This window comes from Benincasa hispida, chromosome 12 (assembly GCF_027475165.1).
Source record: "Benincasa hispida cultivar pf3 chromosome 12, pf3_genome.v1.1, whole genome shotgun sequence".
NCBI classification, from domain to species: domain Eukaryota; kingdom Viridiplantae; phylum Streptophyta; class Magnoliopsida; order Cucurbitales; family Cucurbitaceae; genus Benincasa; species Benincasa hispida.
In genome coordinates this window covers 44,710,833-44,736,634 of record NC_143489.1, presented here as the reverse complement: position 1 = coordinate 44,736,634, position 25,802 = coordinate 44,710,833, and the positions used below count along the sequence as shown (strand labels likewise).

Sequence of the window (25,802 nt, the reverse complement as noted above, 5' to 3'; positions counted from 1 at the left end):
TATTTACCCTCACCATGAGTAGGTAAGTTCTTTTCTTGGGGATTATGTTTGATTAATCAATTCTTGAGGCTTTTCTAATTTTCTTCTTACAATTTGTTGTTTGTGAATGTTTTTGCTGAAATGCGAATAAAATCTTTTAAAGATTGAATTGACAACTCAATTTTTATAGGTTTTTATATCCAAAATTATATAGCTCTATATCAAATTTATAATTAGGTTGCAAGAATTAGTGATTTGAATGTGAATTTGGACTTTTTCCTGTTTTCTTGAAAAGAATTGCTAGTTTAGAACATTCAAATTAATCAATCTTGATTTTAATCTTCTTAATTTCAAGAACGTCATAGTTAAGAAAACCCAAGAAATGAATGCAATTTATGATGAAACATAAATAACGCATGCACAGCGGAAACGATGAAATCGACAACGTTTTAATTGCAATAAAAACAAGAGTAAACATGCAAAAGGGATAGAAAATACAACCTTTGAAGACTCCACCCCAAGCTTCCTCTCCCGTGAACGAACGACACCACCAACGGTAAAGCCCTACTGAACACGGTTGTGAGACCATTTTGTTAGTGAAAATAAGGGAATTTCACTATAGAAAGAATGAGAGTAAAGGAGAGTTGAGGGGAATAGTTTAGATTAAAAGTTGTGGAAGCATTAGTCTTGCAAATTTAAAAAACAAAACCATTTATAGAGATACATGCAAAATCCCATTTTGCATGTCTTCCACCTCAAACTCCACTACCATGTAATCTCTAGGTGTCAAGCTTGGGAAAAGCCATTTCAAAGTCCACTTAGTTCTTCAATTTTGTCCGTATTGAGCTAGCAAGGAGACCTGATGGACCTACAAATCATGGGCTTCAACGATTCGAGACTAACCGGTCAAATCTTTAACCTAGTTAATCAACATTTGTTAACTAACAGGACAGTCCACTATAGCCTGGAGTTGCACTCCCCTCACTGTAGATATATTATGTGTCCATTTGATATAACCGATGTCAATAAGTTGATCCTTTATAGGTTGTTCGTAACCTCATCTAGGTCAAATACCGAAATACCCCAGAGTTATATCTTTTCTCCTTAAGTACCATTGTTTCTCTAATGAACAATTGATTGAGGATCATAATTACTAAATCCATTCCCTCTCAGGCCGACGAGAGGATGGGGCCCCTGTTCAAGACTTGGGATCAACCCTTAAGAGAACAGCCTTTCTACTATCCCTAAAATGGGTAGGAGTGAATTCCATTTTGCAAATTCTATGTCCCCAGCCATCTACCTGGTCTTAGCCATAAAATGGGAGGCATATTGAGCAGCGACGCTAGGCTTACCCTCACCTATGTAGATCAACGGATAGTCACAAATAAAAAGAGTTCATAGACAGCTCATGATTCAGATCAAGTTATCTAGGCCATCAAAAAGTGAAATTTATCAGTGCTAACAATAAATGGTGTTAATACGTAACAATGATTATTTTGTGGTTTGTCTTACACAATCTCAATGTGTAGAACACCCTCGCTAACATGTCTCTACATGAACAAATTCATCACATTGTTTATGACACTTACAACATTTGTAAAAATCATAAAGTGGGTCGTAATTAGTAGTATCTCCAAAAATAGGTACCCAACCTAATCCAAGTACTATAGGTGGTTTAGGCTATTTTACTCGAACTTGATCAAGTTTATGTCTCCACATAAAGTCCAAGTATTCGTAGTTTATTGGATTTAGAGTTATTAAACAATCAACAATACTTGTCAGAATAAACTTCATATATGTTTACTGTTTACAAAACTACGAGTTTTAGGGCATACAACCCAACAAACTCCCACTTGGACTAAAACTCCTAGTGGGTTACAAAAGTTGAGTGTTGTGAGAGAAAACTAAATACAATAAACTAGGGAATCCCACACCACCAATTTCTCCCACTTGCCCTATTTATTCTACTCGTAGTCCTAAACTCTTCAGGCAACCCTCGAAAATCTTAGCTGGGAGAGCCTTTGTAAATGGATTAGTAATATTGTCCTCAGACACACACAATAACGTCTTCTCTTAACATGATCTCTCTGATGAGATGATATTTGAGCTCAATATGTTTTCCGTGCTTATGGCTTCTAGGTTTTTTGAATTTTCTAATGCTCTACTATTATCGCAATACAAAGTGATTGGCATAGGCATGTCTGGAACAACATCCAGATCATTTCGAAACTTCCTAAGCCATACTGCTCCCTTGGCTGCTACACAAGCAGCAACATATTCTGCTTCCATCGTGGAGAATGGAGCTCTACTTAATACTTCCCCATACTTCCGCTCCTCCATTTAGAGTGAACATCGATACCGAAGTAGATCTCCTAGAGTCTATATCGGTCTGAAAATTGGAGTCAGTATATCCCCTAAAGATCAAATCCTTATTTCCATATACGAGCACATAGTTCCTCGTTCTCCTAAGATACTTGAGGATATTCTTAACAGTAGTTCAATATTCATAACCAAGATTGGACTGATACCTACTAATAATCCCTATTGCAAAGCATATGTCTGGACGAGTACATAGCATTGCATACATCAGACTTCTGACTACTGATGCATAGGGAACCCGTCTCATATCCTCAACTTCTTGAGGTGTCTTAGAACATTGTTCCTTTGACAAATGTATTCCATTCCTAAAAGGCAAAAGACCTCTTTTGGAATCCTGCATCTTAAACCTAGACAACACCTTGTCTATATAAGATGTTTGAGACATGGCTAGCGTTCTATTCTTTCGGTTTCGAACTATTTGAATCCCAAGAATATACTGTGCCTCTCCCAGATCTTTCATCTAAAATTGGGTTGCTAGCCAATTTTTAATGTCAATTAGGTAGCCTATGTTATTCACAATAAGTAGGATATCCTCTACATACAAAACTAGAAATATTGGGTTTTATGTCCTAAAACTCATGGTTTGTAAACAGTAGAACTTATTCTGAAAATTCAATAAGTTGTTATTGAATATATTGTTTTTAGAAATCCAATAAACTGAAAGTCCTTTGACTATTACATGAGTACTTGAACTTTATGTGGAGACATACAAGTGGATCAGGTTCGAATAAATAGTAAAAAATTATCTATACTATATGAATAAGGTTGGGTGCCTTATTTTGGTAACACTATTGGATGCGGCCTACTCTGTAATTCTTATAAAGAGTTGTAAAGTGCTACAAACGATGTGATCCTAATTCGTACATGTTATGACATTAGGAGTGGGGGTGTCCTGTGCAAATGAGTTTTGTACAAGATCAGACCATAAAACTAGTCACTCTTCCTTTATAATGCTATTTACTGTTTAAGATTGACAATTTCAAAGTGATGACCTAGGTAACTTAACCTTAATCCTAAGCTAACTATGAACTTCTGTTTCTTCAGGCTTATCCTTTGATCTACAGACGGTGAGAGTAGACCAACTTCTTTGCTCAATAAGCCTTCCATTTTGAGGATAAGACCGGATGAATAGCTGGGGACATAGCTCTGCAAGATGGAATTCACTCCTACCTGATTAGGGTTAGTAGAGAGGTTGTGCCCTTTAAGTGCTGATTCTGGGTCTTGAACAAGAGGCCTCACCCTCTCATTGGCCCGAGAGGGATTCAGTTTTTTTATTGGATCACAAATCAATTGTTCATTAGGGGATCAATGGGATTTAAGGAACAAGAGGTAATTTCGGGGGTAAAATAGAAATTTGGCCCAACCGTTATTACGAACAATCTGTGAAGGGTTAACTTACTAATCATGGTTATATCGAGTGGACATAATATATCTACAGTGTAAACCCCGAATCCTAATTTCTTTACTTGAGTACATTCCCTACTAAGATCAGTGTGATGAGTAGGTTGATGTGGAAGCTAGTGTGGAATGATAAAGAAGAGAGTGGAGATTTGAAGAAAAGAGGGAATTTGTAAGCTTAACTTTTGGGGACAAATTTGGAAATTTGGCTAAGTATAAATTTTGTGTGTTGATGCGTTGGAAGAGTGGTTAGGGATGGCATGCGGCTGAAGGAAGAAAGATGGAGGTGATGCATTGGAAGGCAGCCCATGCGTCAAACAGCCTCGACCAGTGCCCTTGCAATGCGTCGAGGATGGACGGTCACCCTATGCGTTGGTGATGATTAACTCTTTGCGATGGCTAAGTTGAATTGAAATGGTAGTGAATTGGCTTGCTATGCGTTGATGATAGGCTAGGCATTGAGTATGGACCATGCGTTGAACATCCAAGAGCTGGACGCATACAAAGAATGAGATCACCTGGGAAACATCATCAAACCATGTGTCTTCTTGGGAGGAAAGCCATAAGCCTTAAGAATTTGAGGTGGTGGCATCAGATTGGAAGCTCATGCATTGGCTACATAGGAGGAAGACACTTAGCTTGCGTTGATCACAACATTGCATTGATGGGGTGAGAAGGAGACACTTGGACATGCAGCCAAGTAGGTGGTGTCAACTTTGGAGAAGGTTTGGACGCCTATAAATAGGGCCAAAAGACTTCATTTTTAGATTACAATTCAGAAATACCGAAAGAAGAGTGGGAGAGTTGAGCAAACCTTTCGTTGGAGCCAAACCCATGCGTTGGTCATAGAATTTCAAAGAGGACGCATTGGACAGTGAAGTCTAAAGAGGACACATCAACTTGGGACGAGTTCTCCCAATTTACTCATGCGTTTGGAGTGATTCCAAAGCCACCTAAAAGCTCTAAAAGTCTAGTTTTTAGGGTAGGGCTGCCAGAGGAAAATATCGAGGGTATCGGGCTGGAAACTGAGAAGAGGACAGAAGGGTCGGGCTGTCGGATCAGTTTGAGCCAGTCTTGAAGATTCTGTGATTCCGGCCAAACCACAAGGCGTTATGAACTAGAATTTTGAGGTAAGCTTCCTGAGACATTTTAGAATATTTTTATAGAATTAAATATCTCAAAATAAAGTCTAGAACTATTATTAATCTAAGCTGTAATTTGAATCTGGATTCTAGGGGTGAAAAGGGAGCCCGAGGTAGAAAAGAGAGCTACTAGAGTGAAAAGCTCCTAAGCAGTCAAGGTGTGTGGCTAAAACGTTTTGACTAAAACATTTTCTTAAATATTTACAACGTGTTATAGAAAGCATGTTTTAAAGAAGATTATTCTTATCCAGCTAGTTTTACAAAGTGATTTCCAAGCAAACTATGAATTATGTTTTAAATGCATGCATGTGTGAGAAATTGTTGAAAAGCGATTTATATGTGTTAAATATACTCAACATGTGTTAGTACCTTTAAAGCCATGTTTTTATATTTGTTATACTTTACATTCTTTAAAGAGAGAAAGTCATTTATGACTAGTTTTATTTAAAACACGATACTGAAGGACATTTGAGAAGGTATCCGCCCAACTAGATACCAAAGGACTTTGAGAAGGTATCTATTGGTACTAAAGGATGTTTGAGAAGGTACCAAACCAACCAAATACTAAAGGACGTTTGAGAAGGAATCTGAATAGAAGTACCTAAGTTATAACGGTACTTAGTATGGCCACGTGCACGTAGGTAGTTAGAGTCAGAGATTGAGCAAAAGGGTTCTCTCTTGACTAGCAGTTGGTGTTGGGATTGTTTTATCCATAGTAAGGGTTATTCTCAACTGAGGAATGGTTTACTGTTTTATGATTAAAATAGCTTTATATGTTTTATGCTTAGAAAATGTTTATACTGCAGTACAAGTACTGTAGAAGCTTATATTTCAATTAAAATCTTTATTGAGATTTGCATGAGGATCAATTATCTTTCTTAAGTCACTCACTGGGCGCAAGCTCACCCCATTTTCAAATGTTTCAAATGTTCTCAAAATGTCCTTCAATATTCGATTGGTTTGGTACCTTCTCAAATGTCCTTCAGTACCAATAGATACCTTCTCAAACATCCTTCGGTATCTAGTTGGGCGGATACCTTCTCAAATGTCCTTCGGTATCGCGTTTTAAGTAAAACTAGTCATAAATGACTTTCTCTTTAAAGCGTGTAAAGTATAACACATATAAAAACATAGCTTTAAAGATACTAATGTATGATGGGTATATTTAACACATATAAATAGCTTTTCAACAAACTTCCCACACATGCATGCGTTTAAAATATAACTCATGGTTTGCTTGAAAATCACTTTGTAAAACTAGCTGGCATGAGAATAATCTTCTTTAAAACATGCTTTCTGTGAAATATTGTAAATCAAACATTTTAGTCAAAATGTTTCAGTCAAACATTTTAGTCACTCACCTCGATCGCTTAGGAAATTTTCACTCTAGTAGTTCCTTTTCTACCTAGGGCTCCCTTTTTCACCCCTAGAATCCATATTCAATTTACAGCTCAGATTACTCATAGTTCTAAGCCTTATTTCGAGATACTTCTTTCCACAAATGTATTCTAAAATGTCTTAGGAAGATTACCCTAAAATATGAGCTCAGAAATATTCGTGGTTTGGCCGGAATCACAAGTTCTTCGAGACTGGCCCAAGCTTATCCGACAGACCCTTCTATCTTCTTCTCAGGTTCTAGCCCGATCCCTTAGAGCTTTTTCTCCAGTAGCCCTACCCTGAAAACTAGACTTTCAGAGATTTAGGTGGCTTTAGAATCACTCCAAACCTACCAGTAAATTGGTAGATCTCCTCGTCCCAAGTTGATGTTGTTTTCCAGACTTCACTGTCCAATGCGTCCTCTTTGAAGCTCTATGATCAACGCATGGATTTTGCTCTCAACGCAAGGTTTACTCAACTTTCCCACTCTTTTTACTGTCTTTTTGAATTGTGATCTAAAAATGAAGTCTTTGGCCCTATTTATAGGCGTTCAAACCTTTTCCAAATTCTACACCTCCTACTTGGCTGCATGTCCAAGTGTTTCTCCCTCATACTACCTACACATCTTTTTGATCAATGTAATCTAAGTGTCTTTCTCCTATGTAGCCAATGCATGAGCTTCAAATTGCATGTCCTCTAATGCAACCACCTCAAATGCTTAAGGCTTAAGGCTTCCTCCCAAGAAGACACATGGTTTGATGACGTTTTTTAGGTGATCTCATCCTTTTTATGCGTCAAACTCTTGGATGTTCAATGCATAGTCCATAATCAACACATAGCCTATAACCAACGCATAGCAAGCCAACTCACTACCATTGCAATCCAACTTAGCCATCGCAAGAGCTAGCCATCACCAACGGATAGGGTGGCCGCTCATCCTCGATGCATGGCTTACTAGGTACGACCGCAAGGCTTCCTCGGCATGGGCGCATGGTGCTTGGCATAGGCGCTGGTGACCGACAAATGGCCATGCTGCATAGGCGCTGGCCACTCAACGCATGGGCGTGCTGCATAGGCTGGCCGCTCGATGCATGGGCTGCCTTCCAACACATGCCTATCCTACCCTTGTGCCTTCCAACGTGTCACCTCCATCTTTCCTCCTTCAACTGCATGCCATCACCAACAACCCTTTCCAACGCATCAATACACCCTTCCAACGCATCAACACACAATTTTTATACTAGCTAAATTTCAAAATTTTCTTCAAAAGTCAAACTTCCAAATTTCCTCTTTTCTTCTAATTTTCCACCCTTTTCTTTACCATTACACACTAGTTTCCACATCAACCTACTCATCACACTGATCTCAATAGGGAACATACTCAAGTAGAGAAATTAGGATTCGGGGTTCACATTTACCTTCCCCTTATAAAAATTTCGTCCTCAAAATTTCGCTACAAGTCCGCCAATTAAACAACTGCGGATACTCGTTTCTGATTTGCTCTTCGGCTTCCTACGTTGCTTCTTCCGTGCTATGGTTTCACCATAGTACCTTTATCAATGGGATTGTCTTATTCCTTAATACCTGTTCCTTTCTGTCAAGGATCTCCACTGGTTCCTCTTCATAAGACAGATTTTCTCTCAACTGTACTGGTTGCTCAGGCAACACATAGGTAGGATCTGGCACATACTTTCTAAGCATTGCCACATGAAACACGTCATGAATACAAGATAATTCTGGAGGTAAATCTAATCGATATGCCATTGGGCCAACTCTTTCTATTATCTCGTAGGGTCCAATATATCTCGGGCTTAATTTCCCTCTGCTACCAAACCTGAGTATTCCTTTCCCTGGAGATAACTTAAGAAATACTTAATCACCAACTTTGAACTCCAATTCTCTTCTTCGCTTATCGGCATAACTCGTTTGCCTATCTCGAGCCGTCTTAAGATTATCTCTTATAATCTTAACGCTGTCTGATGTCTGTTGCACGAGTTCTGGACCTAGTAATTTCCTCTCACCACTTCATCCCAACTTATCAGAGTTTTACATGTCCTTCCGTATAGTGCCTCATACGATGCCATCTCGATACTTGAATGGTAACTGTTGTTATACGCAAATTTAATTAATGATAGATGCATATCCCAACTGCCCTTAAATTGCAATATACATGCTCTTAGCATGTCCTCTAATGTTTGAATTGTCTGCTCCGACTAACCATCCGTCTGTGGATGAAAAGCAATACTTAAATATAACTTGGTTCCCATAGATTTCTGCAAACTAGGCCAAAACTTCGATGTAAATCTGGAGTCTCGATCTGATACTATTGAAACTGGAGCTCCAAACTGAACCACGACTCGATCAACATACAGGTTAGCTAATTGGTCTAAGGTAAAAGTAACTTTAACAGGTAAAAACTTAGCTGTTTTTGTCAATCTATCCACAATTACCCATATACCATCATAGCTCGCTGATGTCTTAGGTAATCCAAACAGGAAATCCATCGTAATATGCTCCCACTTCCACTCTGGTACTGGGAGTGGATTAAGTAATCTTGCTGGCCTCTGTCTGTCCAGTTTAACTTGTTGACATATTAGGCACCTGTCAACATACTCTGTTATTTCTCTTTTCATACCAGGCCACTAGTACGATTTCTTTAATGTTCTGTACATCTTCGTACAGCCAGGATGCATAGCATAGGCTGAACTATATGCCTCTTCTAGGATAGCTTGTTTAAGTGCTAAGTTATTATGTACGCATATCCTACCCTCTTTTTGTAGCACTTTGTCGGCTCTTAATTGATAGTCCGTCCTCAATCCTTTACGTACTTCTTCAGCTAACTTCTGAAGATTGGAATCCTTTAATTGTTCACATAGAATATCGTCTACGAGAGTAGGACGCACTTGAAATGAAGGTAGTAAACCTCCTATTTGACCGACTGATAATGTTGCCCTAGCATTATACAACTCATGAATCAGTGTACCCTTCACTGAATTGATACTAGCTCTAGCTGATCTGGTTTTTCGACTTAGAGCATCAACTACCACATTTTCTTTACCTGGGTGATAGTCAATTGTACAGTCATAATCTTTGATCAACTCGAGCCTTCTTCTCTGTCTCAAGTTCAGTTCCTTTTGATCAAAGATATACTTCAGACTCTTATGATCCGTGAATATATGACAACGCTCATCAAACAAGTAATGTCTCCACAACTTTAGAGCTAACACAACTGCTGCTAACTCTAAATCGTGTGTAGGGTAGTTAAATTCATGCTTCTTTAACTGTCAAGAAGCATAAGCTACTACCTTTCCCTCCACGCACACATCCTAACCCTTGTCGGGATGCATCACAGTAGACCTCAAACTCTTTACCTGGTGTAGGTAAAGTTAATATGGGTGTTGATACTAACCTCTGTTTCAACACTTGAAAACTGTGCTCACATTCTTGCGACCACTCAAACTTCGCATCTTTTCTGGCCAGGTTTGTTAATTGTAAAGCTATCTTAGAAAAGCCCTCCATGAATCTCCTATAAAACCTGCTAAACCTAGAAAACTGCGTAATTCTGTTACATTTAGGGGTCATTCCCAGTTGACTATTCCTTCTATCTTTTGGGAATCAATGCTAACTTCATCAGCTGAAACTATATGCCCAAGAAATACGACTTGATTTAACCAAAAATCACACTTACTAAATTTGGCACATAACTTCTTTTTCCTTAGCGTCTACAATACCATCCTCAAATGTTCTTTGTGCTTCTCTTCACCACTAGAACACATTAGTATATCATCTATGAAAACTATTACAAACTGATCCAGATATAGATGAAATATCCTATTCATCAAATCCATAAATATCGCAGGAGCATTTTCAATCCAAACGACATTACTACGAACTCATAATGTCCATACCTAGTTCTGAATGTAGTCTTTGGAACATCTGTGTCTTTCACCTTCAACTGGTAATAACCTGATCTCAAATCTATCTTAGAGAATACTGTGGCTCCCTTTAACTGATATGAGGCAATGGGTACTTATTCTTAATAGTCACCTTATTCAATTGTCTATAGTCTATGCATAATCTAAGAGTACCGTCTTTCTTCTTAACAAACAAGACCGACGCTTCCCAAGGCGACACAACGGGTCAAATGTACCTCTTATCCACAAGTTCCTATAACTGAACTTTTAACTCCTTCAGTTCCGTTGGTGCCATCCTATATGGTGCCTGGGATATAGGTTCTGTACCTAGGACTAACTCAATAGTAAACTTTATTTCCCTGTCAGGTGGTAAGCCTGGTAACTCTTCAGGGAACGCATCTAAGAATTCTTGTACCACAGGTACATCCTCAGGTCTCATTTTCTTATCCTGTGAAACTGCTACATAGGCTAAATAGGCTTCACATCCCTTACTTAGCAGTTTCCTAGCCTTCACTGCTGATATTAAACTTCCTGGAAATATTCTTTTACTTTCTACCAAGGTTATCTCTTTTTCACCTGGTTTTCTAAACACTATTTCTCTCTTAAAACAATCCATAGTGGTATAGTGTTTACTTAGGAAATCCATACCTAAGATAACATCAAACTCTAGTAATTCTAATGGAATCAAGTCAACCCCTAAACTCTGATTTCCAAGAATTACTTCACAATTCCTTTAATACTCATGTACCACTAAAGTATCTTCTACAGGCGTAGAGATAAACAAATCCTCATTCATACGCCTAGGCACTCTATCTATATATAATGCATATATGCTAGATATGAATGAGTGCGTAGCACCAGGATCAAATAATGCATAAGCGGATTGATTACATAAAGTAATCGTACCAGTTACGACATCTGAAGCCTTTTCCGCTTCATGGTGTGTCATAGTGTATACTCTACCCTGCTGCTATTGCTGTTGGGGTCCTCCAGCTACCCCTTTCTGCTTAGCTGCACTAGATCCCTCACCTCTAGTTTCGGTTGCTTTAGATTGGTCTATAGTCTAGGTAACTCCTCTTTGCTCACTATGTGCTCCATGACCTACCTGAGGACAATCTCTCTTGAAATGCCCCGCTTGTCCGCACTGGAAGCACACATTCCTATTATCGTAACATACTTCTGTATAGGGTCTACCACTGTTTACACAAAGTGGTCTCCTTCCTTCACTAGCTACTGACTCGCTAGCACGACCCGATATTCTACCACACGGTTCAGCTGCAGATCTTGACCTCTTTCGACTTGAGCTTTGTTGGCTCGTGCCTCCAAAACTCCTCATACCCGACTGTCTAGAGAACGGGGGTCTAAATCTCTTACTTCTCGTTCTCCAGGCATCTTAAACTGTCCTTCACCTGGCTAGAGTATATCTTCCCTCGCTACACTCTGCACTACTCAGATAGCAGTCTCAACTAACTAAGTGAAATTCACCCAATTAGATGTAGAGGTAACAGGTGTACGTAGTTTCAAGCCATTCTCAAATCTCTTACACCTCTCCTTCTCTTCTATGATGATCGGAAGGGCATAGTGAGATAACTCAGTAAGTTTTTGCTCATACTCAGCAACCGTCATCACTCCCTGAGTTAGCCTAAGGAACTCCTCCCTCTTCGCTTCTTTAAAAGCACTAGGGTAGTATTTATCCTCAAATATTTGTCTAAACTCAGACCAAGTTATAGTTTCCGAACTACTTCTTCTAGCCTCTATCACTTTCCACCACTTCTCAGCCCCTTTCTGTAGCAAGAATGTCGTTAACTCGACCTTACGGTCCTCAGGGCACCTCATAACCTTAAAGAATTTCTCAGTCAAGTCCAACCAGATCTCAGCATCTACTGGATTTGTGGCTCCATCGAACGTCGTGGCTCCTAAAGCTATTAGCCTCTCGACGCCAAATTTCTTTTTTGTATCGATCTGAATCGATCCTACACTCGCCGCCAATCTCTGGGCGATTCTATCAAACACTCGATCCTCCATTTGGGGATCTACATTTACCCGTGGTGTACTCTACTCGTTCGCAGTAGTCGCTTCTTGCTCTACTGAGTCTCTAACTCTTTTCCCTTTTGGATCTTGGTCCCATCTAGCTTCAGGACCTCCGTTGGTAGGGTCAACATTCCTTTCCTCAGTCTGCTTGTTCAGCCTGCCACTTCTCATCATATTTGCCTAACTATTAAGTACACATGTTAGGGGCTTACTTATGGGACTTAATCTAATGCATGAACTCTCTCTTTCACCCAAAATCTTATGGTTTAATACTAAGCTAGCATAAACCCAAACTAGCTGGTATCAATCCAACTTTATAATCAACCTTCTCCCAGGTTTACGTATACCTTTGCTCTGATACCAAGCTGTCACACCCTGCCCCAGACCACCCTCTTAGCCTAGGAAAGGGTGTGACTGACAGTAGTTATCAACCCTTTTGTTGACACTTACTACCTACTAACTGCTGCGGAACAACTCTGATACCAATATATAACTCATACATAAAGGAATGTCTTTAGGCCAAAAATTTATTAATTCAGAAACATAACATCTTTAGAGTCATTACAACATTAGATTCATAAGTCCCAAAGCCCAAAACCCTAGTCCCTATATGATCAACTATAACATGTGTACAATATTTACAGTAACCACCTAACAGACGGGTTACAATATCTTTATCCTTTAGAGGCAGAGCTTATCTTCTGAAGATTTGACCACTACATGTGGTGGTGGGGGGGGAGGAGGGGAGGAAAACATTTGAAAATGGGGAGAGCTTGCTAGCCCAGTGAGTGACTTAAGAAAGATTATTGATTCTCATGCAAAATGTCAATAAAGAGTTCAAACTGAGAAATAAGCTTCTATAGTACTTGTACTGCAGTATAAACATTTTTCAAGCATAAAGAATATAAAGTTGTTTTAATCATAACATAGTAAAACTGTTTCTCAGTTGAGAATAACCCCACTGTGAGTAAAAACAATCCCAACACCAACTGCTAGTCAAGAGAGAACCCTTTTGCTCAATCTCTGATTCTATCTACCTACGTGTATGTGGCCATACTAAGTACCGTCATACCTTAGGTACTTCTGCTTAGATACCTTCTCAAATGTCCTTCAGTATCGAGCTATTAGGATACCTTCTTAAATGTCCTTCAGTATTCGGTTTGTTTGGTACCTTCTTAAACTTCCTTCAATACCAATAGATACCTTCTCAAACATCCTTCGGTATCTAGTTGGGTGGATACCTTCTCAAATGTCCTTCGATATCGCGTTTTAAGCAAAACTAGTCATAAATGACTTTCTCTTTAAAGCATGTAAACTATAACAAATATAAAAAACATAGCTTTAAAGATACTAACGCATGTTGGGCATATTTAACACATATAAATAGCTTTTCAACAAACTTCCCACACATGCATGTGTTTAAAATATAACTCATGGTTTTCTTGAAAATCAATTTGTAAAATTAGCTGGCATGAGAAGAATCTTCTTTAAAACATGCTTTCTATAAAACATTGTAAATCAAACATTTTAGTCAAAATTTTTTAGTCAAACTTTTTAGTCACTCACCTCGATCGCTTAGGAACTTTTCTACCTTGGGCTCCCTTTTTCACCCCTAGAATCCAGATTCAATTTACAGCTTAGATTACTCATAGTTCTAGGCCTTATTTCGAGATACTTTTTTCTACAAATGTATTCTAAAATGTATCAGGAAGATTACCCTAAAATATGAGCTCAGAAATATTCGTGGTTTGGCTGGAATCACAAAATCTTCGTAACTGGCCCAAGCTTATCCGACAGCCTGACCCTTCTGCCTTCTTCTCAGTTTTCAACTAGATCCCTTCGAGCTTTTTCACCAGAAGCCATACCCTGAAAACTAGATTTTCAGAGATTTTAGGTGGCTTTAGAATCACTCCAAACATACCAGTAAATTGGTAGATCTCCTCGTCCCAAGTTGATGCTGTTTTCCAGACTTCACTGTCCAATGCATCCTCTTTGAAGCTCTATGATCAACGCATGGATTTTGCTCTCAACGCAAGGTTTACTCAACTTTCCCACTCCTTTTACTGTCTTTTTGAATTTTGATCCAAAAATGAAGTCTTTGGCCCTATTTATAGGCGTCCAAACCTTCTCCAAATTCGACACCTCCTACTTGGAGGCATGTCCAATTATTTCTCCCTCATACTACCAACACATCTTTTTGATCAACGCAATCTAAGTGTCTTTCTCCTATGTAGCCAATGCATGAGCTTCAAATTGCATGTCCTCTAATGCAACCACCTCAAATGCTTAAGGCTTAAGGCTTCCTCCCAAGAAGATACATGGTTTGATGATGTTTTTTAGGTGATCTCATCCTTTATATGCGTCAAACTCTTGGATGTTCAACGCATAGTCCATAATCAACACATAGCCTATAACCAATGCATAGCAAGCCAACTCACTACCATCGCAATCCAACTTAGCCATCGCAAGAGCTAGCCATCACCAACGCATAGGGTGGCCGCTCATCCTCGACGCATGGCTTACTAGGTACCACCGCAAGGCTTGCTTGGCATGGGCACATGGTGCTTGGCATAGGCGCTGGTGACCGACGCATGGGCGTGCTACATAGGCACTGGCCACTCGATGCATGAGCGTGCTGCATAGGTTGGTCTTCGACACATGGGCGTGCTGCATAGGCTGGTCGCTCGACGCATGGGCTTCCTTCCAACGCATGCCTTGCCTACCCTTGTGCCTTCCAATGCGTCACCTCCATCTTTCCTCCTTCAGCCGCATTCCATCACCAACAACCCTTCCAACGCATCAATACACTCTTCCAATGCTGATACACACAATTTTTATACTTAGCCAAATTTCCAAAATTTCCCCAAAAGTTAAACTTCCAAATTTTCTATTTTCTTCTAATTTTTCACCCTTTTTTCTACCATTACACACTAGTTTCCACATCAACTTACTCATCACACTGATCTCAATAGAGAACATACTCAAGTAGAGAAAATATGATTCGAGGCTCACAGCAAAGCACTTCACTAAAGACTGACAACTGAACTCTACTTACTACAGATATATTATTTGTCCATATCAACCAATGAACAGTGCGATAACCCTTCACAGATCGCTCGTAAGTACAGCTGGGCCAACAACCGTTCTGACCCTGTAGTTACATCTAACTCCTTAAGTACCATTATCCCTCTAATGAACATAAGTCATAGTCCTACTATGACTGAGTCCTCTCTTCCAAAGAGAAGCTGTGGCCACTATGTTTAAGCTCCAAAATCAGCCTTTAAGGGAACAATCTATCTACTTACCCCTGCTTCGAGGAAGGAGTGAATTCCATCTTGTGTAACTGAGTTCCCAGCTCCCAGATCAGACAAGTCTTCAAAAAGGTAGGCATGTTGAGTTGGCAATCTGGCCACTCTCACCCATACTAATCAAAGGACCGCCCTCAAAGGTAGGAATTCCTAAAACACTCAGGATTGAAGTCATGTCACCTATGGTCATTTAGGTGAGATGTAAGTCTCTAGTATCAATGGCATTATATACAGAGACGAATCATCTTGTGGTCTGGTCTTATACAAACTCTTTGTATAGGACACCCCTACTCGCATGTCTCCACATGAATGGTTAGGATCTACCATCTCTAGTAGTTCATAAAACTTGAAAACCTCTACAAAGCGGGTCGTATCCGTAGTGTAACTAGGATCAGGTATCCCACCTTAATCCTTATACTACTGACCTATTTAGGTTATCACTTAAGGTATGGTCCACTTGTATATCTCATATACATGCTTAAGTTTATATACGATAACCATGGAGCTTTATTTATTGGATATGAGTAAATGCCAGATAAAATAATTCTTATTTTATTCATTACAATGTGCATAGATTACAAACAACGAGACTCCGGGAGAACTAGGACACCAATCTCAACAATCTCCCACTTGTCCTAATGCCTCGGGAGACTAATGTACAATACAAGATAAATACATGTACAATATACAATAAACTAGGGCATACCCCAGTATCATTATGTCCACTCGATATAACCATGATTAGTAAGTTAACCCTTCACAAGTTGTTCGTAATAATCGCTAGGTCAAATGTCTGTTTTACCCCCAAGATTACCTCTTGTTCCTTAAGTCCCACTGATCCTCTAATGTACAATTGATTTGTAATCCGATCAACAAATCGAGTCCCTCTCGGGCCAATGAGACGGTGGGCCCTCTTGTTTAAAACCCAGAGTCAGCACTTAAGGAAACAACCTCTCTACTATCCCTAAAAGTGGTTAGGAGTGAATTCTATCTTGCACCCTATGTTTCCAGCTATCTACCCAGTCTTACGCTTGAAATGGAGGTTTATTGAGCCGGCACTATTGAGCCAACCCTCACCTATGCAAATCTAAGGATAATCCTGAATAAAAAGAGTTCATAGTTAGCTTAGGATTAAGGTCAATTTACCTAGGTCATCACATTGAAATAGTCAGTCTTAAACAGTAAACAACATTATAAAGTAAGAGTGACTGATTTCGTGGTTCGATCCTGTACAAACTCATTCCACAGGACACCCCCACTTCTCATGTCATAACATGTACGAATTACGATCACATCGTCTGTAGCACTTTATAACTCTTTGTAACAACTATAGAGTGAGTGGTATCCAATAGTGTTACCAGAATAAGGCACCCAACCTCATTCATATACTATAGATCATTTTGACTGTTTACTTGAACCTGATCCACTTTTATGTATCCACATAAAGTTCAAATACTCATGTAATAGTCATGGGTCTTTTAGTTTATTGGATTTCTAAAACGAAATAAGCAATACATATTTTCAATAACAATTTATTGAATTTTCAGAATAAATTTTATTGTTTACAAACCATGAGTTTTAGGACATAAAACCCAACAAACTCCCACTTGGACTAAAACTCTAGTGGTAACTTATATTTCCAAATATATAAAACTGAGTTTCTGAGTTTTACAGAGAAATATAATAAACTAGGGCATCCATACCCATGGTTTACCATTCGGTATCCTATACCCAAATTTTTCCCATTTTCCCTAGGTTATTAACATGGTTTTCCTAATTTTACTAGGTGATTATCCAACACTTTAGCCGAGAGAATAAGTTAACATGTTAATGTATAATAGACTTTTTATTAAACTATATGGGGAATGCATCTTGTTCTCAATAATAACTAGGAAGTCATACTTTCCTCCCACTACATCGAGGTACTCTCAACTCTTTGAGTAAGACACATTTCACCTGTCTAAACAACTCTCGTGAAGAGTGTTAACTCAATAACTCTTTATTGATTTATGCAAGTTTTATGGAAACAAATAATGTAAGGTGATCTGGAACAATATTCCAATAATTGGAATGATGTTTAAGAAAATAATCTAAGGCAACACAAAGCTTGTCACTGGATTTAATGTTCTAACAAATAGACCTAGAAATCTCAAACTTTCTATACTTTGATCTAATCGAAGTATTTTGGTTTTATTTTACCTAACAAGTTTGTACACTATGAACTTTTCAGGTGTTCTAAACCTATCACTTAGGTTGAATAACTACTTGCCTTAACTGATTTCTAGCCGTTTTAAATATATGAATATTTGCAAATGGCTTTTATCTAGGTTTATTCTTTAATAGAAGTTCCTATGAGATAGAACAAACATAATTTTCGAAAATGAACACTTCATTTACAACAAAAATATGTACAATTTGTTCTTTACAAGATAACAAAAGCAGATAAGATTATCTTCAAACAGTAACATCTCCCACTGGTTAAGCTGAGTAAGAAGTCTTTAGAAACTAATTTTCCTGTTTTCTTTATCTGCTCTCTTCTCAGCAAGGTATTGAGGGTAGTTTCTTTTCTAGTGCCCTTCCTCGTTGCAGTGAAAACACTTTCCTTTGTTTGCATCGTTATTCTTACCTTTTATTCCAGCGGGTTTCTTCTTCCTTTCCCTTTGTTCTTCTTAACAGAAATACTTTTACTCTGTGAAGAGAAAGCAACATCAGGCTTTTGGGAGGATGTTCCTCTCTTCTCAACGGTAGTAACGTGTACTTCTGGTTCAAGACCTTTAGCTCTCACTATTGTCTGGTAGGCCTATAGCTCATTCAGATGAGTAGTCAAACTGTATTCAATTATATTCATCAACGTGTTCGTGCAGAACTGTAAAAAACTCTTCAGAAGAGATTCTAGAATAAAACCGACTTGACTTCTCTTGTCGACGACAGTGCCATTTACTTTCGCCACATTGAAATGGACCATCATGTCCAAGACATGTTCACAAACAGAGGCCCCATCTTTCATGCGGCAGTTGTAAATGCACTTAATAGCATCATGCCTTAGGGAGAAGGACAGTTGCCCGAACATCCCTTATAGAGATTCAATAATCTCTTTCGTAGTACCTATAACCTCATGTTTCTTCCCCAAAACATTAAATATGTTGGTGAGGATATAGGCACGAGCTTTATCATTCGCCTAGATTCATCTATTGTACGCATCCCGAACAGTTTGGTTTGCATTAGAGCTTGGAATGGGAGGACAATCCTTTATTAAGACGAACCGTAAATCGTCTATCACTAGTATAGTATTCAAATTTTATTTCCAAGTTGCATAATTATCCCTTATTAGTTTATCAGACACCAACAATTGTACTAGTGCACTCATCATTCTGAAAAATATAAACAAATTATAAATGAATTTCTTTTTAAATTCAATCAAATTTTAGCAAAGTAATAATATACCCAAGATTATTTTTGCAACGATACTAAAACAAGACATTCTTGACTAAATACTATCTCCAGAATAACTCATATTCCGATAGTCATTTAGCTACTGTTTTTTATCAGAAATTACTAACTCTTTACAAACTCTGTAAATGTAACCCTCTCTTTTTAGACCACAGAAGTCCGATCTCAACGATGCTCCCGAAGTTGGAAAGTCAAAGTTGAATACTTTAAAAATCCTATCCATTTCTGGAATTTGAGTTGTTCTAAATCCTATGTTAAAACCCTTAGAGGGGATAGCCATTGTTAAACGACTAGTGAAACTGACTTAAATATGACAAGTAGGCGCAACATACGAATCTCACATTTTAAACCAACAAAAGAAACTGTAGGATATGTTGACTCATATCCTTCACCCACTTACTATGAACTACCTCCTCATCCGCTTTGGTCTTGATCTATGACGAACAATTTCCGTATGAAGGTCACTCCCAGGGTGACACGAAGTGCTGCACGGATCTCACGGTGGGAATTATGTAGGGACGTGAGAATTGAAATCGATATATCATATATCTAATTTTCCATTGAATAGCTTCCCCTCATTCACCATGATCAATTCACGCAAACACTTTCCATATGAAGGTCACTCCCACGGTGACAGGAAGTGTCGTATGAACATCTTAAGAATGTGAAAATTTTAAAATCCAAACATCATATTTGATTTTAAAGTGAACAACTTCCCTTATTCACCAAAATCTCGATTCATGTAAACACTTTCCCTATGGAGGTCACTCCCAGGGTGACACGAAGAGTAGGGGTAAGTAGATAAATTGCTCCCTCAAGGACTGATTACAGAGCTTGAACAATATGGTGCCACACTTTCTCATGGCCCGAGAAGAGTTCACTCATAGTGGGACTATGATGTATTGTTCATTAGAGGAATCAGTGGTACTTAAGGAGTTAGATGTAACTATAGGAGCAAACGGTAAATTGGCCCAACTATACTACGAGCGATTTGTGAAAGGTTAGGGTATCGTTGATTGGTTATATCTAATGGATACAAAAATATATCTATAGTGTGAAAATTGCAGCTGTCGGTCTTTAGTGGAATGCCCGATAGTTAACGGATGGTGGATATCGTGATTAAAGAGTTTAGTCAATTATTCACGTACCGTTGGAGCTTTAAGCTATAGGTCCATAAGGTCCCCTTGGTAGCTAAATGGACTCATGTTGAAAATCAGTTTTTGAGTTAGTTTGAAGTGTTCAAATTAACAAGAGGGAATTTGATTATATATGATATAATTAAATTGATTCAATTATATATGATATAATTGATTTGATGTATTAGATACAATTATGAGATAATTGTGGTTGGTTATTAATTTCTCCTTCAACGGTTGCAAGCGAAAAGTTTTAAATGAATTTTAATAACTAATGGATAAAAGTGAAAATGTTTCATTTTTTTCATAATCGCATAACATTCGATCGAGTTGAAAGAAAAGCTATACGATAGCCTTTGAGAGAGTGAACGAAGAGGCATCGAGTTTTCTAGACAACATCTCCTCGTTTGCTAGACGATCGAATACCCAGTCTATACGATAGACCTAGTCATTCTCCCATTTACTCGATCGTTTACTTGATCGCTTAATACCTCCTTCCCTCTACGAAATCCTCACAGAGCCTACACCTCCTGAATTCTCACATCGAGAATACCAAGGCAACCAAGTAATGGTGTCGAGTTTTGCTGTTCGAGGGTTGAGGATTGAGTCTTACTCGATTGTGGTTGAGGATCAAATAGTTCGTGTGATTCACTGGTCGTTCGTTATGTTCGTGCATTTGATCAAGTTTTCTAGAACGCATGACTGACGTTTAATATTAGAAGAAGAGTTCTTAAAAGGTATGTCACTCGATTCTTTTTGTTTGAACTTAAAAGTATGTTATAATTTACTCCATGTTGCATAACTGTAAATGCTTTATTCTTTCATAATGGGTTTGGAACGATCTTGCTTCCGCTCACTGGTTCTCTTGTTTAAGAGTTCCTTCAACTTTGACACAAAAGGTCAAGAACGAGTCCGAAATGGACGAACTTTGGGTTTTTACGTGTCCAAATGTGCTCTTAGTCTAAATTTGGTCAAAGTTTGGTTTAAAAATTACTTATGAACCATGGATAGGAATTTAGTACCTGTATGGATTTACTTTGGGCCAAAAGGTTAAGAAAGAGTCTAAAAATGACAAACTTTGGGTTTCTACTTGTTGAAATGTGCTTCAAGTCAAAATTTGGATGAAGTTTAGTTCAAAAGGTACTTATGAACCCTAGAAAAGAATTTTGTACCTATGTGGACGAACTTTGGCACAAAGGGTAAAGAAAGAGACTAAAAAGGTTAAACTTAGGTTTTACTTGTCGAAATGTGCTCCAAGTCCAAATTTGGAAGAAGTTTAATTCAAAATGTTGGAAGGTACCAATGCGCAATGGAAGAAACCAGGATCCATAAGCACTCTAATTCATTAATTTTGGCAGAAAAGAAAATATGCTTCAACACAAATTAAATGGGTTTCATGACATACCTTTGAAGAACTTCCTCTAAGCTTTGAACCAGTTGCAAATCTCCACAAAATCTTGTAGTAGACCACCCCAAGATCTTCCCTACTATCCTCTTGGAGCTCAAGATTGAGTACTGGGACTCAAAATAAGCTAGAATTAAGGGAATTTGGAGAAACACACAGCAGCAACCAAGTAGAAGAACAACCTTCTTCTCTCGAATTTGTCTAAAAAATTTGTTCGGTTGCAATCACTTCAAAACACTCCAATTTCTTCAATATATTGCAGACATTCATGCAAAGAAATTTGTTGCATGAGATGCAGTTCATGTTTAGAGTTAATGAAGAGTTAATGTGGGTTGTTGGTGAACTAGTAAAAGAAAACAATGGAAAAAAACAAAATTTCCAACTTTTGTGTTTTTCTTTTCCTTTTCAATTTTATCTAAATTGATTTCATAAATAAATTTTATTTAATAAAACTAAAAATATTATTAATTTTATAAAATTAATTCCATAAATTAATTTTCTTTAATAAAATTAATAATTAATTATTTAAACGATTTAAAAAATTCTAATTAATTTAATATAAAATATTAAATTAATTTTCTTAAATAAAATTCCATCGTCAAATACTTAAATCATATTTAAATATTATTTCTCCAAATTCATTTAATTCTAATTTGAACACTTCAAATTAACTTATCACGCTATTCTAGAGCTTATCCATTTATAAGCTAGTAAGGACCTCGTGGACCTATAGATGATGGGCTCCAACGATCCAAGATTAATCGGTTAAACTCATTAGACCGATCTAACCCAAATTCGTTAACTAATTGGTAATTCCACTAAAGCCCATAGCTGAACTCCCCTCACTATAGATATATTATGTCCACTCGATATAACCATGATTAGTAAGTTAACCCTTCACAGGTTGCTCGTAATAACGGCTGGGTCGAATCTCTGTTTTACCCTCAAAATTACCTCTTGTTCCTTAAGTCCCACTGATCCCCTAATGAACAATTGATTTGTGATCCAATCAATTGAATCCCTCTCAGGTCAATGAGAGGGTGAGGCCTCTTGTTCAAGACCCAGAATCAGCACTTAAAGGGAACAACCTCTTTACTAACCCTAATCAGGTAGGAGTGAATTCCCTCTTACACCCTATGTTCCCAGCTATTCATCCGATCTTATCCCCAAAACGGTAAGCTTATTGAACAGAGACAATTGGTCTACTCTAACCGTTTGCAGATCAAAGAATAATCCCAGACAATCAAGAGTTCATAGTTAGCTCAGGATTAAGGTTAAGTTACCTAGGTCATCGCTTTGAAATAGTCAGTCTTAAACAGTAAACAACGTTATAAAGTAAGAGTGACTATTTTCATGGTTCGATCTTGCACAAAACTCATTTGCACAGGACACCCCTACTCTTTATGTCTCAACTTGAATGAATTAGGATCACTTCGTTTGTAGCACTTTACAACTCTTTGTAACAACTACAGAGTAGACCGCATCCCATAGTGTTATCAGAATAAGGTACCCAACCTTATTCATATACTATAGATCATTTTGACTATTTAGTTGAACCCGATCCACTTGTATGCCTCCACATAAAGTTCAAGTACCCATATAATAGTCAAGGGACTTAGGTTTATTGGATTTCTAAAGAACAATATATTCAATAACAACTTTATTGAATTCTCAGAATAAGTTCTAATGTCTACAAACCACGAGTTTTAGGACATAAAACCCAACAAAATCCCACTTGGACTAAAACTTCAGTGGTAACTTATATATTCGATATACAAGACTTATAGAGAAATATAATAAACTAGGGCATCCCATACCCATGGTTTTACCATTTGGTATTTCATACCTAATATTTCTCCCACTTGCCCTAGGTTATTAACCTCTGGTATTTCTAGTCTCACTAGATGATTGTCAAACACTTTAGTTGAGAGAATCATTTTAAACACATTAGTGTACAATAGGCTTCTTCTTAAACTATATGGGGAATGCATCTAATTCTCAATAATGGCCAGGAAGCACACTTTACTCCCACTACATTGAGGCACTCTCAACTTTTTGATTAAGATGCGTCTGACCTGCCTAACAAATCTTGTTAACAGTCAGATCTAGAAATCTTAAATTTATTATACTTCGATCTTAGCTGTTTAATATCTGAATATTTGCAAATACCTTTTAACAATTTGATTCTTTACAGAAGTTTCTATAAGATAGAGCAAACATATTTCCTGAAAATGAACATTTCATTCAAAACAAAAAAATATGTACAATAGGTTCATTACAAGATTAACAAAAACAGGTAATTTACATCTTCATCAACAACTTATTCTACTGAATGAGTTGAGCAAACGGTCTTCAGGATCTAAGCAGCCTATTTGTCTTTCTCTATTCTCTTCTCTGCAAGATATTTAGGGCAATTTCTCTTCCAGTGCTCTTGGTCGTTGCAGTGGAAACATTTCCCTTCCTCTGCAATGATTTTCTTGCTCTTCTTGCCAGCAAGCTTCTTTTTCCTTTTCCCTTTGTCTTTCTTTGCTAGAATACTCTTAATATGCGAAGAGGAGGCAACTTCAGGCTTAAAGGACATTCCTCTCTTCTCAGCAGAAGCAACATTTACTTCTAGTTCCAAACCCTTAGTTCTTAACATGGTTTGGAAAGCCTGCAGCTCATTTAGTAGAGTTCTCAAGTTGTATTCGATTTTATTCATCAAGGCATTAATGCAGAATTGCAGATTCAGAAGAGTTCTAGAATAAAGCCAACTTGACTTCTCTCATCCATCATAACGTCGTTTACTTTATCAATATTAAAATGAACCATCATGTCCAGGACATGTTCACGAACATTTATCCTCTCTTTCATGCGACTATTGAAAACATATTTGATAACATCATGCCTCAGGGTGAAGGACGGCTATCCAAACATCCCTATTAGAGATTCCATAATCTCTTTAGTACTCATATTCTCGTGTTTTTTTGCCAAAACATCAGACAGGTAGCGAGAATATAAGCACGGGCCTTATCATTCGCCCTGATCCATCTATCAAACACTTCCCAAACAGTTTGGTTGGAATTTGAGCTAGGAATGGGAGGACATTCTTCCGTTAAGACAAATCTCAAATCGTCTATCGTAATTATTGTATTCAAATTTGATTTCCAGGTTACATAGTTGCCCCCAATCAGTTTGTCCGAAGCCAACAATTGTATAAGAGAACTCGTCATTCTGAAATTATAAACAAGTTTTATAAGTGAATTACTTTTTAATCCAATCAAGTTTTAGCAAAGTGATAATTTACCCATGATTATTATTTTTGCAACGATACTTAAGTGATTTAGAACAAATATACTGTGGGTCAGTCAATAATTCCATCACAAAAGCAAGACAGTTCTTGACCAAATACTATCTCCAGAATAACTCATATTCCGATAGTCATTTAGTTATCATTTTTGGTCAAGATCATTACTAACACTTCGTAAGTCTTCTAAGTGTAGACCCGCCATTTTCAGATCTTACAGAACGGTATGAGTATGCCGCCGAAATAGAAGACAATACCTAAGATTGAACTATAAGACCCTATTCATTTTACCGAAGCCTGGGTTGTTCCAAATCCCATGTTACAAAATGTCAACAAAGAGTCCGAAAAGGACGAACTTTGGGTTTCTCCTTGTAAATGTGCTCCAAGTCCAAATTGGGAAAAAGTTTGGTTCAAAAGATATTTGTGTACCCTGGAGAGGAGTTTTGTACCTGTGTGGACGAACTTTAACACAAAAGGTCAAAAAAGAGTCCAAAAAAGGTCAAAAAGGATGACACAAAGGTCTACATGTTGAAATGTGCTCTCAATCCAAATTTGGTCGAAGTTCATTTTAAAAGTTACATATGAACCCTGAACAGGAGTTTTGTACCTATATGGATGAACTTTGGACCAAAAGGTCAAGAAAGACTCCAAAAATGACGATTTTTGGGTTTCTACTAGTCAAAATTTGCTCCATGTCAAAATTTTGCTGAAGGACGAGTTCAAAAGATACTTATGAACCCTGGAGAGGAGTTTTGTACCAATGTGGACGAACATAGACACAAAAAGTCAAGAAAGAATCCGAAAAGGACAAACTTTGGGTTTCTACATGTCGAAGTTTGCTATAAATCCAAATTTGGACAAACTTTGGTTCAAAAAGTACTTATGAACCCTGGAAAGGAGTTTTGTACCTGTGTGGATGAACCTTGACACAATGTCAAGAAAGTGTCCGAAAAGGACAAACTTTGGGTTTTCACTTGTCGAAATGTGCTCCAAGTGG

At 37.9% G+C, this 25,802-nt stretch overlaps 1 long non-coding RNA gene across 1 annotated transcript in view; it reads right to left on the bottom strand.

Annotated features, from left to right (window-relative positions):
* The window catches only part of LOC120068487 (uncharacterized), a 60,483-nt gene that overhangs the window by 389 nt on the left and 34,292 nt on the right, over positions 1-25,802 (bottom strand). Inside the window, exon 4 of the long non-coding RNA XR_016525070.1 lies at positions 481-546. This is a non-coding gene — a long non-coding RNA (uncharacterized LOC120068487). The remainder of the gene's footprint in view (positions 1-480; positions 547-25,802) is intronic.